The sequence below is a fragment of the Columba livia genome, chromosome W, assembly GCF_036013475.1.
Source record: "Columba livia isolate bColLiv1 breed racing homer chromosome W, bColLiv1.pat.W.v2, whole genome shotgun sequence".
NCBI lineage: Eukaryota > Metazoa > Chordata > Aves > Columbiformes > Columbidae > Columba > Columba livia.
Genome location: NC_088641.1, coordinates 3368179 through 3394865, shown reverse-complemented (window position 1 = coordinate 3394865; position 26687 = coordinate 3368179). Strand labels below are relative to the sequence as shown.

At 43.5% G+C, this 26687-nt stretch overlaps 1 protein-coding gene across 3 annotated transcripts in view; it reads right to left on the bottom strand.

The window, feature by feature from the left end:
- LOC135577056 (adenomatous polyposis coli protein-like) overlaps positions 1 to 26687 on the bottom strand; it is a 112690-nt gene that overhangs the window by 35999 nt on the left and 50004 nt on the right. For all 3 annotated transcript variants that reach the window (XR_010468658.1, XR_010468659.1, XM_065044699.1), the window contains one exon: positions 25329 to 25435. The gene's annotated coding sequence lies outside the window, so the exon portion shown is untranslated. The remainder of the gene's footprint in view (positions 1 to 25328; positions 25436 to 26687) is intronic.

The following is a 26687-nucleotide window of genomic DNA, read 5'->3' as shown; positions in this document are numbered from 1 at the left end:
AATAAGCTTATATATTAGATATCATATCTATAATAGATAAAATTTCCTGAAACTACCTCAACTTGAATATACGTAAATAAATGAATAAATATAAAAACAAAAGAGACTTCACATAGATTCAACAACAAGTCAAATTAAAACTGATTTTTTGGTAAATTCACTGCTTTCAAAATATCTTTTAAACATCTTTACACAGTTTACAGAACCTACTTGGGTTTTTGTCTTGGTCCATGCCTTCTTCATGTGCCTCCTGCCATTTCCAACACACTTCACAGTAAGCACTAATTTGCTCCAAGAGATGAAGCACATGGATTTCCTGTCTGCCTCTCTTATCATCAGGCTGGGAGTGAATGATGTTATACAGTGCTGCGCTGGCTCTGGCACGGGCCTCTTTACTACCACAGGAATTTCCTAACAACGCAGTGTCTTTAACATTGCCATGTAAAACCTGGATGAGGAGAGGAAGACATCCAGACTGACACATAGCTATGCAGCTGTCTTGGGAGCTAGACATCGCTAGCAATGTTCGTGACATGTCATCTTTATCATGAATACCAAGCATCGACAATAATAAATACACCTGCAGGTCAAATGATTTTGAAAATACAGTTGCACTTAAAAAATACATATCAAATTAAAACAAAGTTCTCAATAGCATGCATGAGCGAAATAATATTTATTTATATAATGGCACAAAGCGAGGTGGAGGAAGTGTACTTCATGTGAGATAGCAACTGGAAAGTATTAAACTCTGCCTAGTGGGGGATGAAGAACAAGTTGAGTCCTTGTGACTAAAAACTGAGGGACAGGCTAACAAGGGGAATGCTGTTGTGGGTGTTTACTACACGCCACCTGATCAGGAAGTTGATAAGGCCTTCTACAGACAGGTGGAAGTAGCCTCATGATCACATGCTCTGGTTCTCACGGAGGACTTCAATCACCCTGACATCTGCTGGGTGGACAACATAGTTAAGCACGCACAGTCCAGGACGTTCCTACAGATCATTGATGACAACTTTTTGACACAGGTGGTGGAGGAGCCAACAAGGAGAGGCATGCTACTGGACCTTGTCCTAACAAACCAAGAAGAACTGGTTGGAGATGTCACAGTTGGGGGCAGCCTCGGCTGCAGCGAGTGTGAGATGCTGGAGTTCAGGATCTTGCATGGAGGAAGCAGGGCAATAAGTAGGACTAAAACCACGGACTTCAGCAGGGTGAACTTTGGCCTCTTCAAGGTTCTGCTTGGAAGAATTCCATGGGTTACGGCTCTAAACGGCAGAGGGATCCAAGAGAGATGGATAATATTCAAACACCACTTCCTCCAAGCTCAAGACTGATGCATCCCTATGAGCAAGAAATCAAGCAAAGGGAGTAGGAGGCCAGCATGGATAAGTAAGGAGCTCCTGTAGCAACTCAGGTGGAAGAAGGATGTTTATATAATGTGGAAAAAGGACAGACCAATTGGGAGGAATACAAGGTGGCTGTTAGAGTATGCAGGGATGCAGTGAGGAAGGCCAAGCTCCACTTGGAAGCAAATCTGGTGAGGGATGTCAAGGGCAACAAGAAGGGCTTCTTCAAGGACATCAGCAGCAAAAGGGAGGTTAGGGAAAATGTAGGTCTGCTGCTGAATGAGGAGGGTGCCCTGGCGATGGATAATACAGAGAAGGCAGAATTACTGAATGCCGCCTTCGCTTCCATCTTTACTGCTAAGACTGGCCCTCAGAAATCCCAGACCCTAGAGGCAGGAGAGAAAGTCTGGAGAAAGGAAGACTTTCCCTTGGTTGAGGAGGATCAGGTTAGAGATCGTTTAGGGAAACTGGACATCCACAAATCCATAGGCCCCAATGGGATGCACCCACGAGTGCCGAGAGAGCTGACAGATGTTACTGCTAAGCCGTTCTCCATCATCTTTGAAAGGTCATGGAGAACAGAAGAGGAAAAGAATGTTATCAGGAGTAGTCAGCATGGATTCACCAAGGGGAAATCAAGTTTGACCAACCTGTTAACCTTCTATGATTGTATGACGGGCTGGGTAGATGAGAGGAGATCAGTGGCTGTTGTCTACCTTGACTTCAGCAAGGCTTTTAACAGTGTCTCTCACAGCATCCTCATAGGTAAGCTCAGGAAGTGTGGGCTGGATGAATGCGTGGTGAAGATGAATCATGAACTGGCTGGATGACAGAACTCAGAGGGTGTTGATTAGTGGTATGTCCTGGTTTTGTTAAAAACAAGTTTCTCTTTTAGTGAATTTGCCTGTCAGCTAAAGCCTTCATATTAACTGCATTTTCCTGGAGAACCAGACACATGTTTTGGTAAACCTAGCAATGGAATGCAAACTTATTGATAAGCACAGATGGACATCTCGCGAGAGGGGCGACGAGAAACAAGTGAGCAAGAAACTGACCAACTGTGTATAACATTCCATTCACGTGAATACTTCATATAAAAAGTGGGAGATCACGAGGATCTCGTTGGCTTTTCCCTTTTCCCTTCTGCTTATGGCCGACATTAGGAGAGGACCTTGTTAGTCGTCCCTGCGAACTGAGGCCTAGTGAGAGACTGAATCCAGCTCCGATTGGCTGCAGAGTCTAATCCAGGACTTCAGGTGCCGGCTCTGCAGTTGCTGAGACTTTCAAGATTGGTTTTGTATATTTTGTATTATTTTCTCTATTCTTATTAGTAGCATTAGTAAAACATCTTTAATTTTTTCCAACTCTCTTCACTCTGTGCTTCTTTTCCTCCCAATCGCCTCTTTTTAGTGAAAAGGGGAAAGAGGGAGGGGGAAGTGTGGGAGGGGGAGAGGGGGTTAACAATACATCTGCCAGGGTTTTATTGTCACCCCGCAATCTTAACCCTTGACAGATAATTGGCGCCCAACGTGGGGCAAGAGAAAGGGGTAAATTTGAAGATTTTCGGCTTTTCCACTGCTCTGACGTACCTTTCAGTTTTCTTGGCACAGTGCCAACTCATAGAGTTGTGATACTTGCATGTCTGTTTGCTTTGGATATTATTTAGTTGTATTAAGGCAAAGTGAATTACACTGATTTAAAGATGTTATGGCATAAGTTGTATCAGTTATTTTCTACATTGTGCTCACTGATTCCATATCTGTGTTGGGCTTTCTTTTTAAATCGAAGTATTCATTATATAACAACAAGGAACTGGACAATGGTCATGATGATGCTGTGTGGTTTGTCACTGGTTTATTTCATTATACTGCAGCCGCTAATTAATTTTTACTCGCTTCTGCTTTACCTTGAAAAGCCTCCAGGAGAGATTAAAGAGCAGTACAGCTCTGTGTTTGCTAATTGGTCAAGCGAATCTTCAGAAAGGCTGACTAACAATACTTTCGTTTTTTCGCTAGGACAGTTCGCAAATGTTTTAGAGAGCTTTGAATATCCTTGGAGTTTTGATAGAACTGTGATGGTGTTATCTGGTTTGCTCAATGTGTGTCAGTTTGTGCTTCTGTTAAGAGAAATGGCGTTCAACAGGAGGTTTGCGTCTCTTTGTTGTCCTGAGATTTGCGGTGCGTCTTTGGAAGCTTTAGCAAAAAGCACTCCGAGCCGCTCGAGAAAGAGCAAAACAGCAAAAGCTGCCGCTGCAGCCACTGTCCCCCCAACAGCGGCTTCGCAGGCTGAAGCTACAGCTCCTCTGCAGAGTTCCTCTGCCAAGGTCGCTGCAGATAACACTACTTCTCCAGCCTCAAAGGCTAACAAGGCAGCCCCCCCTTCTTCACACACTGGGCACTGTTGCTGCTGTAACCACTGTGACAGTCATTTAGACTCTGGAAATAAATCAAATGATGGTGAACCCATATCAGCATCAGTTGCTGGTTGTAAGAAAGTCACTAGAAAGACTACCCGTGCAGCAGATGACGGCACAGGGCCAACATCAACCCAAGGTGCATCATCAGGACAGGGAGGAGATGAAGTGACCACCACTCGGTCCTTTTCTCCAGGTGAGCTGAGAGATCTGCGAAAAGACTTTAGTCGTCGTGAAGGCGAGAATATTTTAACCTGGCTGCTCCGATGCTGGGACAATGGGGCAGAAACAATTGAATTGGAAGGTGGTGAAGCCAGGCAGCTGGGATCTCTGTCAAGAGATTCCACCATTGATAGGGCAATTTCAAGAGAGTCTAATGCCACTAGTCTCTGGTCCCGACTCCTGGCAGCTATGAAAGTAAGATTTCCCTACAAGGAAGATTGTATATCCAAGTTAGGGAAATGGAACACTATGGAGAGAGGTATTCAGTTCCTGAGAGAATTAGCTGTGCGAGAGATCATCTATTTTGGATCAGACAACCAAGAGGGGACAGACCCAGATAGAATCAATTGTACACGATCTCTGTGGCGCAGATTTGTACAAAGTGCACCCCCTGCATATGCTAAGTCATTGGCAGGAATGGTCTGGTCAGCTGGAGGTCAACAAGAGATTAATGAAGTGATTGAGCAGCTTCGGAACTTTGAGGACAGCCTTGCTGGTTCTCTACGGGCTTGTGTCTCTGCTGTAGAGAAACTGTGTGAAAAATCTGATGACCGGTTTGAAAAGCTGTTGCAAGAAATCAAAGAGCTCAGAGAAGACACATACCATTCACGACCTGCACAAACCTATGTTTCAGCTATTAGGAAAAGGCGTTTCCAATCTCAAGAGAGAGGACAGAGGCAGCCCACAAAAAGAGGTTCACTGTGGTTCTTCCTACATGAGCAGGGAGAAAACATGAATAAGTGGCATGGAAGACCTACCTCAGAACTTCAAGAACGAGTAAGTGAGATAAAAGGAAAAACTCCTAGGAAGGTGGCTGCTCCAGTTTACAAAAGGAGCAGAAGAGATTCTGATGCTCTTGAAGGAACCTCTAATTCACACCCAGAGACGGTGCAAAACAGAAATTAGAGGTGCCCTGCCTCCAACCAGGTGGAGGAAAGGGATAACAGAGTTTATTGGACTGTACAAATACGATGGCCTGGTACAACACACCCCCAGGAGTACAAAGCTTTAGTGGACACTAGTGCACAATAATTCCTTCTAATTATAAAGGAACGCAATCCATCAATATTGTTGGAGTGACTGGGGGATCCCAGGAACTGACTGTTGTAGAGGCTGAAATGAGCCTAACTGGAAAAAACTGGCAAAAGCATCCCATTGTGACTGGTCCAGATGCTCCGTGCATCCTTGGCATAGACTACCTCAGGAGAGGGTATTTTAAGGACCCAAAAGGGTATAGGTGGGCATTTGGTATAGCAGCTGTGGACACTGAGAAAATTGAACAGCTGTCTGATTTGCCTGGTCTTTCAGATGATCCTTCTGTTGTAGGACTGCTGATGGTTGATGATCAGCAAGTGCCAATTGCTACCACAACAGTGCATCGCCGCCAATATCGCACCAACCGAGACTCTTTGATTCCTATCCAGAAATTGATCCGTCAATTGGAAAGCCAGGGTGTGATCAGTAAGACTCGCTCACCTTTTAACAGCCCAATCTGGCCAGTGCGTAAGTCTAGTGACGAGTGGAGACTAACTGTAGACTATCGTGGCCTGAATGAAGTTACACCACCACTGAGTGCTGCTGTGCCTGACATGCTAGAACTGCAATTTGAACTGGAGTCAAAGGCAGCTAAGTGGTATGCTACAATTGACATTGCTAATGCATTTTTCTCTATTCCTGTAGCAGCAGAGTGCAGGCCGCAGTTTGCTTTCACCTGGAGAGGCATCCAGTACACGTGGAATCGCTTGCCCCAGGGGTGGAAACACAGTCCTACCATCTGCCATGGACTGATCCAGACCACGCTGGAGCAAGGTAAAGCTCCAGAACACTTGCAATATATTGATGACATCATCGTATGGGGCGACACAGCGAAAGAAGTCTTCGAGAAAGGTGAGAGAATAATTCAGATTCTTTTGGATGCTGGTTTTGCCATAAAACAAAGCAAGGTCAAGGGACCTGCACGAGAGATACAGTTTTTAGGAATAAAATGGCAAGATGGCCGTCGTCAGATCCCAATGGATGTGATCAACAAAATTGCAGCAATGTCTCCACCTACTAATAAAAAGGAGACACAGACTTTCTTGGGGGTTGTAGGTTTTTGGAGAATGCATATTCCTGACTACAGCCAGATTGTGAGCCCTCTCTATCGAGTGACTCGTAAAAAGAACCAGTTTGAGTGGGGCTCTGAACAACGACAAGCCTTTGAACAAATTAAGCGTGAGATAACTCATGCGGTGGCCCTTGGACCAGTTCGGACTGGACTAGATGTTAAAAATGTGCTCTACACTGCAGCCGGAGATAATGGACTTACCTGGAGCCTCTGGCAGAAAGCACCAGGAGAAACCCGAGGTCGACCCTTAGGTTTTTGGAGTCGAGGATACAAAGGATCTGAGGCCAACAATACTCCAACTGAAAAAGAGATACTAGCAGCATACGAAGGAGTTCGAACTGCTTCAGAAGTGATCGGTACTGAAGCACAGCTCCTCCTGGCACCTCGACTGCCGGTGCTGAGTTGGATGTTCAAAGGGACAGTTCCCTCTCCGCATCACGCAACCGAAGTTACATGGAGTAAATGGATTGCATTGATCACGCAACGAGGTCGAATTGGAAGTCCCAATCGCCCAGGGATCTTAGAAGTGATTACAGACTGGCCAGAAAGCAAAAACTTTGGGATGTCTCCAGATGAGGAAGTAAAACGTGCTGAAGAAGCACCACCATATAATACTCTTTCAGAGACTGATAAGCAGTATGCACTGTTCACAGATGGATCCTGTCGTCTTGTAGGAAAACATCGAAGGTGGAAAGCTGCTGTGTGGAGTCCCACACGACAAGTTACAGAAGCCACTGAAGGACAAGGTGAATCTAGTCAATTTGCAGAAGTGAAAGCCATCCAGCTGGCTTTGGACATTGCTGAACGAGAGAAGTGGCCAATACTTTATCTCTATACTGACTCATGGATGGTAGCAAATGCCTTGTGGGGGTGGCTACAGCAATGGAAGAAAAGCAACTGGCAGCGCAGAGGTAAACCCATTTGGGCTGCCACACTGTGGCAAGATATTGCTGCTCGCCTAGAGAGCCTGCCTGTGAAAGTTCGGCATGTAGATGCTCATGTGCCTAAAAGTCGAGCCACTGAGGAACATCTAAACAACCAACAAGTGGATCAAGCTGCTAAGATTAAAGTAGCTGAGGTGGACTTGGACTGGCAACATAAAGGTGAACTTTTCCTAGCTCGGTGGGCCCATGATGCTTCAGGGCATCAAGGTAGAGATGCCACATATAAATGGGCTCACGATCGAGGGGTGGATTTAACGATGGACACTATTTCACAGGTTATTCATGAATGTGAAACTTGCGCCGAAATCAAACAAGCGAAACGGTTAAAGCCTGTATGGTATGGGGGGCGATGGTTAAGGTATAAGTATGGAGAAGCTTGGCAGATTGATTATATTACACTTCCACAAACACGTCAAGGTAAGCATTATGTACTTACAATGGTGGAAGCAACCACTGGATGGTTGGAAACATATGCCGTACCTCATGCTACAGCCCAAAATACTATCTTGGGCCTTGAAAAGCAAGTCCTTTGGCGACACGGTACGCCAGAAAGAATTGAATCAGACAACGGTACTCATTTCAAAAACAGTCTTATAGACAATTGGGCCAAAGAACATGGTATTGAGTGGGTATATCATATTCCATATCATGCACCAGCCTCTGGGAAAATTGAAAGGTACAATGGTTTGCTAAAAACTACACTAAAGGCACTTGGTGGTGGAACCTTTAAAAACTGGGATTCACATTTAGCAAAAGCCACTTGGTTGGTCAACACCAGGGGATCAACCAATCGAGCCGGGCCTGCCCAATCAGAAACTCTACGGACTGTAGAAGGAGATAAAGTCCCTGTAGTACACATGAAAAACATGTTAGGAAAGGCAGTCTGGGTTACTCCTGCCTCAGGCAAAAGCAAGCCCATTCGTGGGATTGTTTTTGCCCAGGGACCTGGCAGCACCTGGTGGGTGATGCTTAAGGATGGAGAAGTTCAGTGTGTACCTCAAGGGGATTTGAGTTTAGGTGAAAATATTCAATATTGAACTGCATGATGTGAATTGCCATGCTAACAGTGTTTAATAAATGTCTTCCAGATCAAGACAATGATGATGAAACCAGAGCTAGCTTCTTCGAGTGGCGCCTGACAACTTCTTCGAAGTTGATGTCTTTAACCCACAAACAGTGGTCATGAGATGCACTTGTACCATTTTTCCTGCCCTGGGAGACTGTCGCGACAAAATGAACTTAATGAACTTTTTAAAGGATGGTCCACTGATTAATTACTCCTGTGTATATATGTACATATGTATATATATATATATAGTTGTAGTGATTAATTAGATTGTATTGATAGATTGTATTGATAAGGTTTAAGCATTCAGTGAATGGCATATTATAAGGGGTGGAATGTCCTGGTTTTGTTAAAAACAAGTTTCTCTTTTAGTGAATTTGCCTGTCAGCTAAAGCCTTCATATTAACTGCATTTTCCTGGAGAACCAGACACATGTTTTGGTAAACCTAGCAATGGAATGCAAACTTATTGATAAGCACAGATGGACATCTCGCGAGAGGGGCGACGAGAAACAAGTGAGCAAGAAACTGACCAACTGTGTATAACATTCCATTCACGTGAATACTTCATATAAAAAGTGGGAGATCACGAGGATCTCGTTGGCTTTTCCCTTTTCCCTTCTGCTTATGGCCGACATTAGGAGAGGACCTTGTTAGTCGTCCCTGCGAACTGAGGCCTAGTGAGAGACTGAATCCAGCTCCGATTGGCTGCAGAGTCTAATCCAGGACTTCAGGTGCCGGCTCTGCAGTTGCTGAGACTTTCAAGATTGGTTTTGTATATTTTGTATTATTTTCTCTATTCTTATTAGTAGCATTAGTAAAACATCTTTAATTTTTTCCAACTCTCTTCACTCTGTGCTTCTTTTCCTCCCAATCGCCTCTTTTTAGTGAAAAGGGGAAAGAGGGAGGGGGAAGTGTGGGAGGGGGAGAGGGGGTTAACAATACATCTGCCAGGGTTTTATTGTCACCCCGCAATCTTAACCCTCGACATGGTGCAAAGTCTGTTTGGAGGCCTGTAGTTAGTGGGTTTCCCCAGGGGTCAGTATTAGGTCCAGTCCTGTTCAACCTGTTCATCAATGACCTGGATGAAGAGACTGAGTACACCCTCAGCAAGTTTGCTGATGATACCAAACTGGGAGGAAGGGCTGACAGATCAGAAGGCTGTGCTGCCATTCAGTGAGACCTGGACAGGCGGGAGGACTGTGCAGAGAAGAACCTAATGAAGTTCAGGAAGGGCAAGTGTAGGGTCCTGCACCTGGGGAGGAATAACCCCAGGCACCAGAGTACAGGTTAGGGATTGACCTGCTGGAAAGCAGCATTGCGGAGAAGGGCCTGGGAGTTATGGTCGACAACAGGTTGACCGTGAGTCAGCAATGTGCGCTTGTGACCAAGAAGGATGCATTGGGGTGCATTAGGAAAAGTGTGACCAGCGGGTCGAGGGAGGTTATCCCATCCCTTTGCTCTGCACTGGTGAGGCCACATCTGGAGTACTGTGTCCAGTTTTGGGCTCCCCAGTTTAAGAAGGACAAGGAATTACTGGAGGGAATCAAGTGGAGAGCTACAAAGATGGTTAGGGTTCTGGAGCATCTTTCTTATGAGGAGAGACTGAGAGAGCTGGGTCTGTTCAGCCTGGAGAAGGCTGAGAGGGGTTCTTATCAATGCTTATAAATATGTCACAGGTCGATGTCAATAGGATGGGACCAGATTCTTTCAAAGTGATGCCCAACAACAGGATGAGGGGCAACAGGCACAGACTGAAAATAGGAGGTTCCATCTGAATACGAGGAGAAACTTCTTTACTTTGAGGGTGCAGAGCACTGGAACAGGCTGGCCAGAGAGGTTGTGGAGTCTCCTTCTCCGGATATATTCAAAACCTGCCTGGATGCATTCCTGTGTGATGTGCTCTCGGTGAACCTGCTTTAGCAGGTGGGTTGAACTAGATGATCTCTGGAGGTCCCTTCCAATCCCAACCATTCTGTGATTCTGTAATTACATAAAATCATAGAACCACAAAATGGTTTGAGTTGGAAGAGACCATCTAGTTCCAACCTCCCTGCCATGGGAAGGGACATCTTTCAGTAGATCAGGTTGCTCAAAGCCCCATCCAACCTGACCTTAAACACTTTCAGGGACAGGGCATCGACAGCTTCTCTGGGCAGTCTGTTCCAGTGTCTCACCACCCTCATTGTAAAAAATGTCTTCCTTCTATGTAGTCTAAATCTACCCTCTTTCAGTTTAAAACCATTCCCCCCTTGTCATGTCACTACAGGCACTGGTAAAAAGCCTCTCTTTGTTTTTCTCATAAGCCCCCTTTATATACTGAAAGGCTGCAATAAGGTCTCTCTGGAGAAATGTTATAACCCTCTGACCCTTTTTCTGACCAGAGTGCAGTGTAGGGGGAGAATCACCTCCATTGACCTGCTGGCTAAGCTTCTTTTTACACAGCCCAGGATACAGTTAGCTTTCTGGGCTGCAAGCACACGTTAACATCTCATTTCCAGTTTTTCATCTATCTCATATCCCCAAGTCCTTCTCTGCAGGGCTGCTCTCAATCCATCCATTCATCCATCATCTAGTTTTGTACTGCTTTGAAATAATTAACACTATTAGCTCTTCACCATTTATAAATTTAAATCTCACTTAGTGGTTAAATGGCTAGAATGGTAATTATATCAAACTGTATTAATCTGTGAGACTAATGGCAAAAACATCTAACTTTTAGTTGCACACAAGGATTAAAGAAACATACTAATAAGAGTGCTTTAGTTTGGGAATGTAGGAATATATTAAAAATTAAGTTTATCTCCAAAGAGCATGTTTTGTATGAGTCATACTTTCATGAAAAGATTCTCTTGAGTGAAAAATTATTTTATGTATGGCATTAAATACAGCTTTTCCAGACAATATGACTATTTACTTTAATTTTTAACATATTTTGTGCTAAAAAATCTTACACATATTTTAATGTTTTCCATTAACTATTTCAAATTAACCAATGAATTTTTGTTATGGTGATTTGCATATAGGCCAGATTATTTACAGCTAATGGAAAATTGAGGAGTTAATTTAAAACTTTCTTCAAGTTTACAGGGATAAAAGCAATGGAGCAAACAAATGATCATTTACTATATACAGTATAAAGTACTAAGTCTTTGTCCAACTAAATCAAGCCATGAAAAACAGCATTACACATTTAACTGAGAGCAATCAATTTTCAAATTTAAAAACAGTAATTTTTGAGGGGTTCCTTTGGTTGCCATATAATATAGTGGTCAATGAACTATTTGGTTTGTCCTGCATTCTGTTTTCTTCAGTAATAGCTTTAGATTGAGAAATGTGTTTGGTTCTTTTAGTGAACTTTTAGTAGAGCAATATGATGTACAACGTAATATTAGACACTATCTAAAAACTCCAAACTCCTAAAACCAAGAATACAGCAAATTTAAAAATCATACCACAACATAAAGACACTATCAAAGGGAAAAGCAAAGTAATAGTGGGTGTGTTACTTTAAAATATACCAGCTAAGGAAGAAATGACACTTGCAGACTGTTATACAGAGTTTTCTAATAATAACTACATTTTTTACACTGGTTACCAGACCAATGAATTATTTTATTTGGTTTCTCCAGAGACTATTCTAATGTCTTTGAAGATGAGTACAAATACCAAGTTATAAAAAAAAAAAGTATAGCAGTGGGTATACTAAGCAATAAGTCTGTTAACATGTCAGTGGCAAGAGATGAGCACAAAAGTGGTTACAGAGCAACTGCGGGAGATTTAAATGCAGTGAACCGACATGCACAGCAGCGGCTACGGTAAGAGCTGAGGCTGGGCACAGATTGAGGAGATGAGGAGGAGATCCCGGAGCCGCGGTCCTGCTGAGAGAATCACTGTGAAAGCAGCTGATCTCATGAGAGGGGCTGACGCGGAAGGGGTATTGCCAGGAACAACCAGGGAGAGATTTAAATTCCCTCCTAGGGAGCACAGGCAACCAGGTCCAGTGAACAGGGGTGAAGCAGTTAGTGCAGCAGTTTAAGCAGGCAGGGCAAGCTCGGCAAGCCCAAGTGATTTACCTCACTTTGTTGTTGTCACCCTCACAGAAGGAGCTGACTATAGTATCCACTCAGGGCAAAGGTAAGTACTCCACACTTGTCAGGAAGGAGGCGACAACTCAGACAGAGCTGCCATGGGAACATACAGCCACCCAGACAGGCTGCAGAGCATGTCAGAGCCTTTCACTGGTATGGAGTGGTAATAGAGAAAACAGTTGTGTGAGATGTGAACAGGTGGATGACCTGCTCAGCCTGGTAGTAGAGCTGCAAGAGGAGGCGGAAAGGTTGAGAAGCATCAGGGAGCTGGTAAAGGAAATCAACTGGTGGGATCAAGCTCTGGCCGCCCGGGGGCAGGTAAGACCACCAGCAAGAAAGGAAGATCAAGGGATTCCTGTATTCTCTCCTTGCCTTACTGAAGAAGGCAGGTCAAGGGAAAGGGATGAACGGAAGAACGTCCACACCCAGGGTGGCAGGAAAAACACCCCTCTACCCACCCCACCTTCCCAGGTGCCTCTGTCCAACAGGCATAAGATTCAGGATGTGGAATGCAGCAACTTGAGGAATAAGGGGAAATGGCAGCTAGTTCCTGCCTGGCGCAGGAGTAGGGTTCCTACTGTGACCACCCCACCCTCCCAGGTTCCCTTGCAAAACAGGTATGAGGCCTTGCAAGTGGAACCAAACAACAACATTGAGGAAGGCAGTTCCACTAAGTTGGAGGTGCCACAAAGGATAAGTCACCCTGCACCCTCCATCAAAACAGTTCCCACAAAGAAAAAAAGGCAGGTTGTGGTTGTAGGAGATTCCCTTCTAAAGGGAACAGAAGGCCCTATTTGCAGGCTAGTCCCACTTCTTAGGGAAGTCTGCTGCCTCCCTGGGGCCAGTGTTAAAGATGTAAAAAGGAAACTTCCTGTCCTGGTTAGGCCCTCAGACTACTATCCACTAATAATTTTTCAGGTAGGCAATGATGAAACTGAAAAGGGAAAACTAAAGACAATCAAGAGAGACTTCAGGGCCTTAGGACACATGATCAAGGGATCAGGACCACAAGTAGTGTTCTCCTCTATCCCCACAGTTACAGGATAGAACAAGGAAAGTTAGAGGAAGACCCAGCAGATCAATATCTGGCTGCAGGACTGGTGTCACCAGCAGAATTTGGGTTTTTTTGATCATGGGTCGGCTTACATGGCACCTGGCCTGCTAGTGACAAATGGGATGCATCTGTCTCAAAAGGGAAAAAGGATCCTGGAGCAGGAGTTAGCAGGACTTACTGAGAGGGCTTTTAACTAGATTTGAAGGGGGAGGAGGAAACCAGATGTGGCAAAGGCATAACCCAGGGTGACATGCTGGCATCTGAGGGTAGTGCTAACGAGGCACTTCAGTCTGCCATCCCAGTGGAATCAATGGCTTAGCTGAAGTGAATCTATATGAATGCATGCAGCATGGGCAACAAACAGGAGGAGCTGGAAGCCCTTGTGAGGCAGAAAAACTATGATTGAATTGCCATCTCAGAAACAGGCTGGGATGACTCTTATTACAGACCACCCAACCAGGATGAAGAAGCAGATGAAACATTTTGCAAGCAGCTGGAAGAAGTCTCCTAATCGCTAGCCCTTGTTCTTATGGGGGACTTCAACCTACCAGATGTCTGCTGGAAATACAATACAACAGAGTGGAAGCAGTCTAGGAGGTTCCTGCAGTGCATGGAAGACAACTTCCTAACGCAGATGGTTAGTGAGCCTACTAGGGAAGGAGGCCCACCATATCTGTTGATTGTAAATAGAAAAGTGCTCGTGGGCAACATGTCGGTTGGAGGTCACCTTGTGTATAGTGATCATGAAATGACTGAGTTTACTATCCTTGGAGAAATTAGAAGGGTGGTCATCAGAACGGCTACTTTGGACTTCTGAAGGGCAGACTTAGACCTGTTCAGAAGGCTGGTTGGCAGAGTCCCTTGGGAGGCAGTCCTGAAGGACAAGGGAGTCCAGGAAGGCTGGTCTCTCTTTAAGAAGGTAATCTTAGAGGAGCAGGAGCAGGCTGTCCTCGTGTGCCGAAAGGCCAACTGGCGGGGAAGAAGGCCAGCCTGGCTGAATAGAGAGCTGCGGCTGGAACTTAGGAATAAAAAGAGAATTTATAACCTTTGGAAGGAGGGGGAGGCTACTCAAGAGGAATACAAGAATTCTGTGAGGTTATGCAGGGACAAAATTAGAAGGGCCAAAGACCAACTAGAGCTGAGCCAAGCTACTGCCGTGAAAGGCAACAAGAAATGTTTGGGAGCTCAATACTGCACAGAAGAGGCAGTCTAGGAAGTTCCTAGAGTGTATAGAGGACAATTTCCTTCATCAGCTGGTAAATGAGCCCACCAGGGGCAAGACCCCGCTAGACCTACTGTTTACAAACAGAGAAGGGCTGGTGGGAGATGTAGTGGTTGGAGGCCGCCTGGGGCATAGCGACCATGAAATAATAGAATTTTCAATACTCAGAGATGCAGGGAGAACCATTAACAAAACCTCTACGCTGGACTTCCGGAGGGCAGATTTTTGCCTATTCAGAAGTCTAGTTCAGAGCATACCCTGGGAAACAATGCTTAAAAACAAGGGGGCCCAGGAGGGTTGGACATGCTTCAAGCAGGTGGTTTTGAGTGCACAGGAACAGGCTATACCAGTGTGCCGAAAGGCTAGCCGGCGGGGAAGACAACCGGCTTGGCTAAACAGGGAGATTTTGAACGAAATCAGAAATAAAAAGAGACTTTACCGACTGTGGAAAAAAGGGCTGGCTACTTATGAAGAATTTATGGAAATAGCTAGATCATGCAGAAAAAAGATCAGGGAAACAAAAGTGCAATTTGAAGTTAACTTGGCCAATTCTGTCAGGGATAATAAAAAGTCCTTCTTCAAATATGTTAATAACAAAAGGAGGGGCAAGGAAAACCTCCATTCTCTGTTGGACTCTGAAGGAAATATAGTTAACAAAGATGAGGAGAAAGCTGAGGTACTTAATACCTACTTTGCCTCAGTTTTTACCAGTAAGACAGGTGGCCCTCAGGACAACTCATGTCTGGAGATGGTTGGCAGAGATAGAAAGCCAAATAGGCCCCTTGTATTCCAGGAGGAAATAGTTGGTGATTTACTGAGCCATCTGGATCCTCACAAGTCTATGGGACCAGATGGGATCCATCCTAGGGTGATGAGGGAGCTAGCAGAAGAACTTGCCAAGCCGCTCTCCATCATCTTCCAACAGTCCTGGCTCACTGGGGAGGTCCCATACGATTGGAAATAGGCCAATGTTACCCCAGTCCACAAAAAGGGCTGCAGAGCTGACCCTGGCAACTACAGGCCTGTCAGCCTGACCTCGGTGCCTGGCAGGGTTATGGAGCAGATCATCCTGAATGGAATCACACAGCACCTTCAGGATGGACAAGCGATCAGACCCAGCCAGCATGGGTTTAGGAGGGGCAGGTCCTGTCTGACCAACCTGATCTCCTTTTATGATCAGGTGACTCACCTGGTGGATGAGGGGAAAGCTGTGGATGTGGTCTATCTGGACTTCAGCAAGGCCTTTGACACTGTCTCCCATAATATACTCTTGCAAAAGCTGGTAGCCCATGGCTTGGACAAGTGTACTCTACGCTGGGTTAAGAACTGGCTGGAGGGCCGGGCCCAGAGAGTGCTGGTGAATGGGGCTGCTTCCAGCTGGCGGCCAGTCACTAGTGGTGTTCCCCAGGGGTCAGTGTTAGGTCCAGTCCTGTTTAACATCTTTATTGATGATTTAGATGAGGGGATTGAGACCATCATCAGCAAATTTGCTGATGACACCAAGCTGGGAGGGAGTGTCGACCTGCTGGAAGGCAGGAGGGCTCTGCAGAGGGATCTGGATAGACTGGAAAAATGGGCTGATTCCAATGGGATGAAGTTCAATAAGGCCAAATGCCGGGTGCTGCACTTTGGTCACAACAACCCCCTGCAGCGCTACAGGCTGGGCGCAGAGTGGCTGGAGAGCAGTCAGACAGAAAGGGACCTGGGGGTGCTAATTGACAGGAAGCTCAACATGAGCCAACAGTGTGCCCAGGTGGCCAAGAAGGCCAACGGTATCCTGTCCTGTATCAAAAACAGCGTGGTCAGCAGGACAAGGGAAGTGATCCTTCCCCTGTACTCTGCATTGGTGAGGCCACACCTGGAGTATTGTGTTCAGTTCTGGGCCCCTCAGTTCAGGAAAGACATTGAAGTGCTGGAGCGGGTCCAGAGAAGAGCAACACGACTGGTGAAGGGACTTGAACATAAGACCTATGAGGAGAGGCTGAGGGAGCTGGGGTTGTTTAGTCTAGAGAAGAGGAGGCTTAGAGGTGACCTCATCACTCTCTATAACTACCTGAAGGGAAGCTATAGCCAGGTGGGGACTGGTCTCTTCTCCCAGGCAGTTAGCAATAGGACAAGGGGGCATGGGCTTAAACTCTACCAGGGGAAATTTAGGCTGGATATTAGAAAGAAATTCTTTACAGAGAGAGTGATCAGGCATTGGAATGGCCTGCCCAGGGAGGTAGTGGACTCGCCGTCCCTAGAGGTTTTTAAACTGAGATTGGACATGGCACTTAGTGCCATGATCTAGTAAACGGACTAGAGTTGGACCAAGGGTTGGACTCGATGATCTCTGAGGTCTTTTCCAACCCAGTCGATTCTGTGATTCTGTGATTCTGTGATTCTGTTTCTATAAATATATTAGCAACAAAGGAGGGCTAAGGAGAGTCTTCATCCCCTGATGGATGCAGGGGGAAATATAGTGACAGAAGATGAGGGAAAGGCTGAGGTACTAAACGCCTTCTTCGCTTCAGTCTTAATAGTCAGAACAGTTGTCCTCCAGGTACCCAGCCGCCTGAGCCAGAAGACACAGATGTGGAGCAGAATGAAGCCCAAATAATCCAAGTGGAAATGGTTAGCGACCTGCTACACCACTTGGATATCCACAAGTCTATGGAGCCAGATGGGATACACCCAACAGTGCTGAGGGAGCTGGCAGAGGTGATCACTAAGTTACTTTCCATTATCCATCAGCAATCTTGGCTAACTAGGGAGGTCCTAGTTGACTGGAAGTTGGCTAATGTGACACCCATCTACAAGAAGGGCCGGTCGGAGGACATAGGGAACTACAGACCTGTCAGTCTAACTTTGGTGCTGGGGAAGGTCATGGATCAGATGATCTTGAGTAACATCACACAGCACTTTCAATAGAACTATATGATCAGGCCCAATCAACATTGGCTTTATGAAAGGCGATGATATCTTTCAACTAAAAGGTGACCCACCTAGTACATGAGGGAAAGGCTGTGAATGTTGTGTACTTAGATTTCAGTAAGGTCTTTGACACTGTATCCAACAGCATTCTCTTGGACAAGATGGCAGCTCATGGCCTGGATGGGTGTACTCTGAGATGGATAAAGAACTGGCTGGGGGGCTGGGCCCAAAGAGTTGTGGTGGATGGAGCCAAATCTAGTTGGCAGCCGGTCAGAAGTGGTTTTCCCCGGGGCTCAGTATTGAGGCCAGTTCTGTTTAGTCTCTATCAATGATCTGGATGAAGGGACTGAGTGCACCCTTATTAAGTTTGCAGATGACACCATGTTGGGTGGGAGTGTTGATCTGCTGGAGGGTAGGAAGGCCATACAGAGGGATCTGGACCGGCTGGATCGTTGGGCTGAGGCCAACTGTATGAGGTTTAACAAGGCCAAGTGCTGGGTCCTACACTTGGGTCATAACAACCCCAGGCAACACTACAGGATTGGGGAAGACTGGCTGGAAAGCTGCCTGGCAGAAAGGGATCTGGAGGTGTTGATTGACAGCTGGCTGAATATGAGCCAGCAGTTTGCCCAGGTGGCCAAGAAGGCCAACAGCATCCTGGCTTGTATCAGGAATAGTGTGGCCAGCAGGACTAGAGGAGTGGTTGTGCCACTGTACTCAGCACTGGTGAGGCCGCGCCTTGAATACTGTGTTCAGTTTTGGGCTCCTCATCATAAGAAGGACATTGAAGTACTAGAGAGAGTGCAGAGGAGGGCGATGAAGATGGTGAGGGGCCTGGAGCACAAATCTTATGAGGAGTGGTTGAGGGATCTGGGTCTGTTTAGTCTGGAGAAAAGGAGGCTGAGGGGAGACCTTCTCAATCTCTAGAACTACCTGAAAGGAAGTTGTAGCATGGAGGGTGTTGGTCTCTTCTCCCAAGTAGCAAGTGATAGGATGAGAGAAAATGGCCTTAAGTCGTACCACGGGGAGTTTATATTGGATATTAGGAAAAAAAATCTTCACAGAAAGGTTTGTGAGGCATTGGAACAGGCTGCCCAGGGAAGTGGTGGAGTCACCATCCCTGGAGATATTTAAAAGGCGTTTAGATGAGGTTCTTAAGGACATGGTTTAATGCTAGAGTTAGGTTAGGTTATGGTTGGACTCAGTGATCCTGAGGGTCTCATCGGATTGAAATGATGCTATGATTCTATGAGTCTATGCATTTTTCTAAATACTGATAAATACTAAATATTGCTGAAGCAATAGAAATATTAAAATTTATAAAATTGCATGATCACATGCAAACCCCACTGAAATATTATTGGAGGGAATTTTATGACAGCCTAGCATCACAGCTTGTAGATCCTTGCTTCCTGGTCTGGGAAAAAAATCAAATATAGTATTAAGATAATCCACTTGGATTCTTAAATGAGAGTGAATTCATTCTGCTTTATGCATGACTCTTGACAGATATTTTAGAGAACAGCTTTACTCCACAGTTATTTAGATTTGGAAGATAAAGTTTTTGTCAGAGAATAAAGCTATATAAGCCATCGAAATCTAGCCTCCAGATTTGTGGCACATGTAGTACAGGAAAAACATATACATATCTTCTTTATATATACACTACACACAAAGGCATCTCTTTTTCCATCTGTACATGCTTAAAATCTCTACTGCTTTCCCTTCTTTTCATGCATTAATTTCAAGCTTTTCTTACCCCACAGCACACTAAGATGGACCTATTTGTCTTTTTCCTTCTGCACTCAGTCCCTTTTTCTGCATTCAGGGCTCTCCTCTTGTCTGCACCTTTTGGGAATTCTACAAGTTGCAAAGAGATGCTCTAACTAATGTCACCTCCATTTGGTGCACACATACAAGGAAGGGCAGAAATTAAATCATAACACTGTTTTAAGGCCCAACATATCTTAATACTATGTCAAGGTCCTGCTTCCTGGAAGACTGGGATCAGCATCACATTGATACTATCTGTATTGTTTCTGATGTCGCAGATAGTGGAAGCTTCAGTGGTTCAGGAACTCAATTGTGTATAAAAGATTTGCTCTTTTTTCCTCTCTTCATGCTGCTCACATATCTTGAGTACACTGTTGTATATCAAGCTTCATCTCCACTTTTTCAGTAACTTTTTAGAATACACTGCAGGTATATAGAAGGTTGCTTCAAAAGATGGAAAGAGTACCTCCTATTTCCACTGAGAAAAAGGAAATTGCAGCTAAGGAGATTTAGGTTAGATATCAAGAAAATTATTAGTAAAAACTGAAAGACTGATAGAGATTGCTTATCATTACATCTTTAGCCAATAGGTTAGACAGCTTTCATGTGCTGTCAAGAATGCTCTTGATGAAATTAATGCATTACTGGGAGATACATTAGATGATCTCAAAGTCCCTTCACATTTCTTACTTTCAACAATTATTCAATTCAAATAATTTAGTCACTACAAGCATTTTCCATTCTCCATTATTCTACGTCGTACTATCTGAATTACTATAGAGACAAAGAACAGACATTTATAAACATCAAGGGCTTACATAACTTTTTTTTAAAATTTAAATTTCTTAGCATTGCTATCTGTTTTGTGCACTCAGACTCCAGTAAAGTATTCCAAGGACTCCTTTAAAAGGGTTAGTTTTCATAATGGATTATGCATAAACTACTCTGCTGGAGGCTGTCCTGGGGAGCCCTGTACCCCTGATACCCCGGATGAAGCCAGGTCAATGGAGGAGTTTGCTTTAGTCAATGAGGACTAGGTTAGGGAGCAATTAAATAGTCTGGACATCCATAAATCCATGGGTCCAGATGGGATGCATCTGCAGGTGCGGAGGGAGCTGGCTGAAGTCATTGCTAGACCGCTCTCCATCATCTTTGCCAAGTCTTGGGAAACGGGAGAGGTGCCCGAGGATTGGAGGAAAGCAAATGTCACTCCAGTCTTCAAAAAGGGCAGGAGGGAGGACCCGGGTAATTATAGACTGGTCAGCCTCACCTCTGTCCCTGGGAAAGTAATGGAACAGCTAATCCTTGGTGCCATCTCAAGGCATATCAAGGATAAGAGGGTTATTAGGGGCAGTCAGCATGGCTTTACCAAGGGTAAGTCATGCTTGACCAACCTCATAGCCTTTTATGAGAATGTAACAAGGTGGATGGATGATGGCAGAGCGGTGGATGTGGTCTACCTTGACTTCAGTAAAGCCTTTGACACAGTCTCCCACAGCATCCTCACAGCTAAGTTGAGGAGGTGTGGTCTAGACAATAGAGTAGTGAGGTGGGTTGCAAACTGGCTTAAGGAGAGAAGCCAGAGAGTGGTAGTCAATGGTGCGGAGTCTAGCTGGAGGCCAGTATCTAGTGGAGTGCCTCAGGGGTCTGTACTGGGGCCAATATTATTCAATATATTCATTAATGATTTAGACGAGGGAATTGAGTGTACTATCGGCAAGTTTGCTGATGACACTAAGCTGGGAGGAGTGGCTGACACGCCAGAAGGCTGTGCTGCCATCCAGCGGGACCTGGACAGGCTGGAGAGTTGGGCGGGGAATAACCTGATGAAATTTAACAAGGGAAAGTGTAGAGTCCTGCATCTGGGCAGGAACAACCCCAGGTTCCAGTATAGGTTGGGAAATTACATATCAGAGAGCAGTGTAGGGGAAAGGGACCTGGGGGTCCTGGTGGACAACAGGATGACCATGAGCCAGCACTGTGCCCTTGTGGCCAGGAAGGCCAATGGCATCCTGGGGTGTATTACAAGGGGGGTGGTTAGTAGATCCAGAGAGGTCCTCCTTCCCCTCTACTCTGCCCTGGTGAGACCCCATCTGGAATATTGTGTCCAGTTCTGGGCCCCTCAGTTCAAGAAGGACAGGGAACTGCTGGAGAGGGTCCAGCGTAGGGCAACGAAGACGATTAAGGGAGTGGAGCACCTCCCTTATGAAGAAAGGCTGAGGGAGCTGGGTCTCTTTAGTTTGGAGAAGAGGAGACTGAGGGGGGACCTTATTAATGTTTATAAATATATAAAGGGTGAGTGCCACGAGGATGGAGCCAGGCTCTTCTTGGTGGCAACCAATGATAGGACAAGGGGTAATGGGATCAAGCTGGAACACAAGAGGTTCCACTTAAATTTGAGAAAAAACTTCTTCTCAGTGAGGGTGACAGAGCACTGGAACAGGCTGCCCAGGGAGGTTGTGGAGTCTCCTTCTCTGGAGACATTCAAAACCCACATGGACACATTCCTGTGTAGCTTCATCTAAATGTTCCTGCTCCGGCAGGGGGATTGGAGTAGATGATCTTTTGAGGTCCCTTCCAATCCCTAACTGTGATTCTGTGATTCTAGCCAGATTTAATTCTAAGGAGGCCTTACTTTTCCTAGTTGCCTCCCTACATCCTCTGACAACAGCCTTATATTCTTCCAAAGTGGCCAGCCCTTCCTTCCGTGATCTGTAAACTCTCCTCTTCCACTTGAGCTTGCCCAGCAGTTCCCTATTGAACCACGCAGGTCTCCTGGCTCCCTTCCTTGACTTCCTACGTGTCAGGATGCTCTGATTCTAAGCTTGATAGAAGCAGTCCCTAAATGCTAACCAGCTATCTTGGGCCCCTTTACCTTCAAGCAGTCTCGCCCAGGGGATTTTCCCTAGGAGTTGTTTGAAAAGGCCAAAGTTTGCCTTGCTGAAGTCCAGGGTTGCAATTCTGCTTGCTATTCTGTTCCTGTCACACGAGATCCTGAACTCCACCATTTCATGGTCGCTGCAACCAAGGCAGCCCTCAACCTTAACTGCTTCAACCAGACCCTCCTTGTTAGTGAGGATGAGGTCCAGCAGTGCACCTCTCCTAGTTGGCTCCTCCACCATTTGCATGAGAAAGTTATCATCAGTGCAGTGGAGGAATCTCCTGGACTGTGGCTGGCTGGCTGAGTAGTCTTTCCAGCAATCATCAGGGAAGTTAAACTGTGAAAGAATCACAGAAGCAAACTCATACAAAAATCACAAATATTACTGGACCATATCAGTGACATTTAAAAAGTCATGTACAAAATAATGTATACTATTTTAAAGACACAGGTCTTTTAATCTACTGACTTTTAATTTCTGGTACAAATTATTAAAAAAAAGCAGAAAAAAAGTTCTAGCTATACTGGAATATTTAAACAGACTAATTTCATTCTCCGTCTGAATCCAGAAGATTTTGTGCATATTCCAGAATAAGTATTAGCATAGGATATTAAAAAGGTACAACTAAAATGATTTAAATTCACACATTATTTTATTCCAATATATATTTCCTATGTAAACAAGCACTTTTTTTGCTGTTTTGGATATGTTATGTTAGCCCCTTCTTAGGGCTACAAAGTTGGTGAAGGGTTTGGAGAGAAAGCTGTATGAGGAGCGGCTAAAGTCACTAGGTTGGTTCAGCCTGGAGAAGAGGAGACTAAGAGGAGACCTCATCACAGTCTACAGCTTCCTCACAAGGGGAGAAGGAAGGGTGGGCGCCAAACTCTTCTCTTTAGTGACCAATGACAGAACCAGAGGGAATGGCAGGAAGATGTGCCAGGGGAGGTTTAGGCTAGACATTAGGAAAAGGTTTTTCACCCCGATGGTGGGAGCACTGGAACAAGCTTCCCAGGGAGGTAGTTACAGCTCCAAGCCTGACAATGTTCAAGAAGAGAATGGACAATGATCTCAGACACATGGTTTGAACTGTGGAGTTGTCATATGCAGGGACAGGAGTTGGACTCAATGATCCTTGTGGGTCCCTTCCAACTGAGGACTGAGGACATTGTATGAAAAACTTAGAATGAAATCTATATTAGACTTCCTAACTTATTTCACTTTCATAATCTGCAGTGCTATGAATATGGGAAAGAATGCTGAGATTTTTACGCTGACTGATCCATTAATATCAGCTTGATCTTAGACTACATTCAGAGGATTACAGCTTTTGTATACATACATGCCATAATTCTCCTCTCTTGAGTTCAATATGTTCATTTTACCCAAGAAGGAAAAAAAAAGATGCAAGTTTGGAGCACTACCTATTAAAATTCAGGATAGTGTAGACAGAAATAGCACGCTTTTCCTATTGTTTCTAAAAAGCAGTATCAACTTTGATCCAAATAACTATTTCCTTCAAATATATAATTTTGGGCCTTACTACTTTGAGGATGCCAGGAGGACCAAATTAAATGCAATTACCTTTCTTACTGGCTCCTAAAGACTGATCTGAAAGAAATAGTTTAAGAAATGTGTAGCCATTTATCTGTGAAACTGGAAAATGACAGAGATCTACATGGACCCTTCTTGTGCAGAACCTTCTCTTTCCAAATATTTTCCTATCCTTCCTTCCTATACTTCATCTTTTCTCTTTTTATACTTTCTTGTCTTTCACGTGTTGTTTGTTGTACTATACTTGCTATTTACTCTCAGTCAGGTTGTGAATTTTGTGGCATATTTTATTAATAAAATAGAATATTTCATTGAATTCCTTTATAAAATTTGCCAAAATAAAGATTTGAATAAATTTCAGTACAGTGGCAGAATAGTGAGCATAATGGAACAGAAGAGAAGAAAGTTGTAGGATGGTACAGAAAAGGACATGTCTGAATCCTGAAAAATCCTTTCTTCAACTGGCAGATTTTCAATTAGCATTGCTCATATGACTACAAAACCAATTAGCCACAAATTATTCAGTTAAAATATTTTGCACTCCACTTAATAGTGATTGCTCAAAGAAACAAAGTATACTGAGCTGGTTTATTAGAAATAAATGCTATGCCCAATCTGTCAAACCTTCTGTCTCTGGACTTGCCCTAAAAGTATTAGGTTATTATCCTAAACATAAAACCTCAAATGAATGGTCTGCTTGCATAATGTTTGCCAAGGCATATGAGAATCCCTTTCTTCCTCATAAAAATCTTTCTTCCTCATAAAATATCTGTTGTCCAAAATAATGCCCCAAAGCAGTGATTTTTTTTTTGCTGAGCAATAAATCTGTCATAAGAATTAGAGTGAGAGCCTCAAGCAACTGTTCAGATACAGCAGAGAGAACTTAATTCAAAATGGTGATCAAATAACTTTCAAAAGCAAAAGTATGTGCTATGCTTAATATTAAATCAAATTAAACAATCAAGCCAAACAACAATTTATATTCCTTCTGATAAATCTTCTTGTACAGGATACTTTCAGAAGGATTTCAATAATTCTACTTCCCTAAAGTAGCACAAATATTTTACACATTAATTAAATGATCAAATTTATAGCGTGAAGTTTTAAGAGCTCAAAATACTAATAAGAATGACTCAGCTACAGTTAGAGATGATGAAGTGAAAGAACATTAACTAGTGCATGATAAATAATTGAAGCATTTTTAGCCAAAGAAAGAGGTCACAAACTTGCAAAAATATTAATATAAAATATAATTTTAAATGAATTTTATGTAGCCCTCTAAATACAGTGCTAATGTGTTTCACTAGTAAAAGGAATGACAATGAAAAGAGTATTTTTTATTTTTAAAACACTGATATTTCAGTGATAATTTCTCAAGTGAAATTTTGAGTATTTTCCCATAATTAAACCATAGTTCTAATATTACAGCTCACCTAGAATAAAATAAACTTTCTATAGTCATGCTTTTTGTTTGTTTGTTTCTTACTATTATGCTCATTAATCACTAAATAAAACTAAATAAAAGAAAAATGGCTCCTTGCATTGTGTAATGTTTACAATTTGTCCCATTAAAACAGTTCTTTCTAATAAATACAAGAAATGTTCTCACTTCCAGAAGGAATGAAGAGAAGTGTAAATCTTTTAAAAATGAACATGCAAACAATAAGGTATATACCAAAATATAAACTTTGTACATGTCAAGTATTTAATTATAATACCAACATAGAAAATAATCAATTTACCTGACGACCAGTACCAGTAGTTGCTATGCTGATTTCTGCTGCTCCTTGACCTTCATTGTGCCTCTCTGTATCATGGAAACCACATCATGCTTGCTTTGAGGTGCCCTCTGTTAATAAAAGTGTATGAAATTACATACAGAAATGAAGTACACTTTAACGTTCAAAGCTCTCTAAACTATAAATGCATCAGTCCTGTATCTTCACCAAGCCATTGAGTAGTGATTTGTATTTCATAACTCTTAGCCTCAATAATTAACAGCTGAGACAGAGTGTCTTAGAAAAACTGCAAGATAAAAGCAAAGCATGTCAACTCAGGATTATAGTCCTGCAAGACACAGAAACACTATTCTCTACCAGCTATACTCACATAACTATCAGAAATGTAACAGAATTGGAGCAAAAAACTGTCTTCTCTGCAATATCGTGATCTGTGCATTTACTTTGAGACAATGCTAGCACAATTAAGATTCCCATTCAAATACAAGCACTTTCTGGGTGAACAGAAGAGTACACATATAGTATGAATCTTTCTACATTTTAATGACAAACAATGCAGGAGTAATCATTCTGATGAAAATAAATTTTAAATAATCTGCTACTGATCAACCTGATAGTATTTTATCAAAATGAATGCAAATGATACAGCAACCTAGTACAGACACGTTCCAGTTTCTTAAGGTGATCCAATTTTCAATACAACTACATGAAAATTAAACTGTTGTCATATCCACTCAGAGAGATCATGAGATCAACACCAAAAATAGGGTTTTATATATTTCCTTAATAAAGCAAATAGAATAACTGAACAGAATACTGTGTAAAGTGTCCAACATCATCCACTAATTTGCTTAAAATGTTCCAGTTTTTCAGAATTACATAAAGCTTTCTATCCTTGGAACTGGCTTGAAGTCTGAAATTCAAAAGGTATTACCTTATCTCCAAAGCAGGATTATGCAAAGTCTCACTTTTCTGGCTCAGAGGATACTATCATAACAGACAATACTCTCTTGTATCCCTCTCGTTTTATTTGCATAACTATACTTGGTTTATCAAATTCCATTTTGATGAGATGCTACAATTTTTATGAGCAGTCCAGCCTATGTCAGCATAGTCTGCTTCATCAGTTTATGCAAATTATTCTGTAACATCTAGAAGAAACATATTTCTCTTCAATGTACATATACTAAAACTTCTCTCATTACCTGAAAAAATGGTGAACACACTCATACAGTATCACTGGCATGCACTCTTAATTTGTTTTATTCATATAAAAACATTAATCTCAAACCCAGAAAATATTTAACATCCAACAGGATTTCAGAAACCAGTAACTGATTAAAGACATGTGAAATAATAATT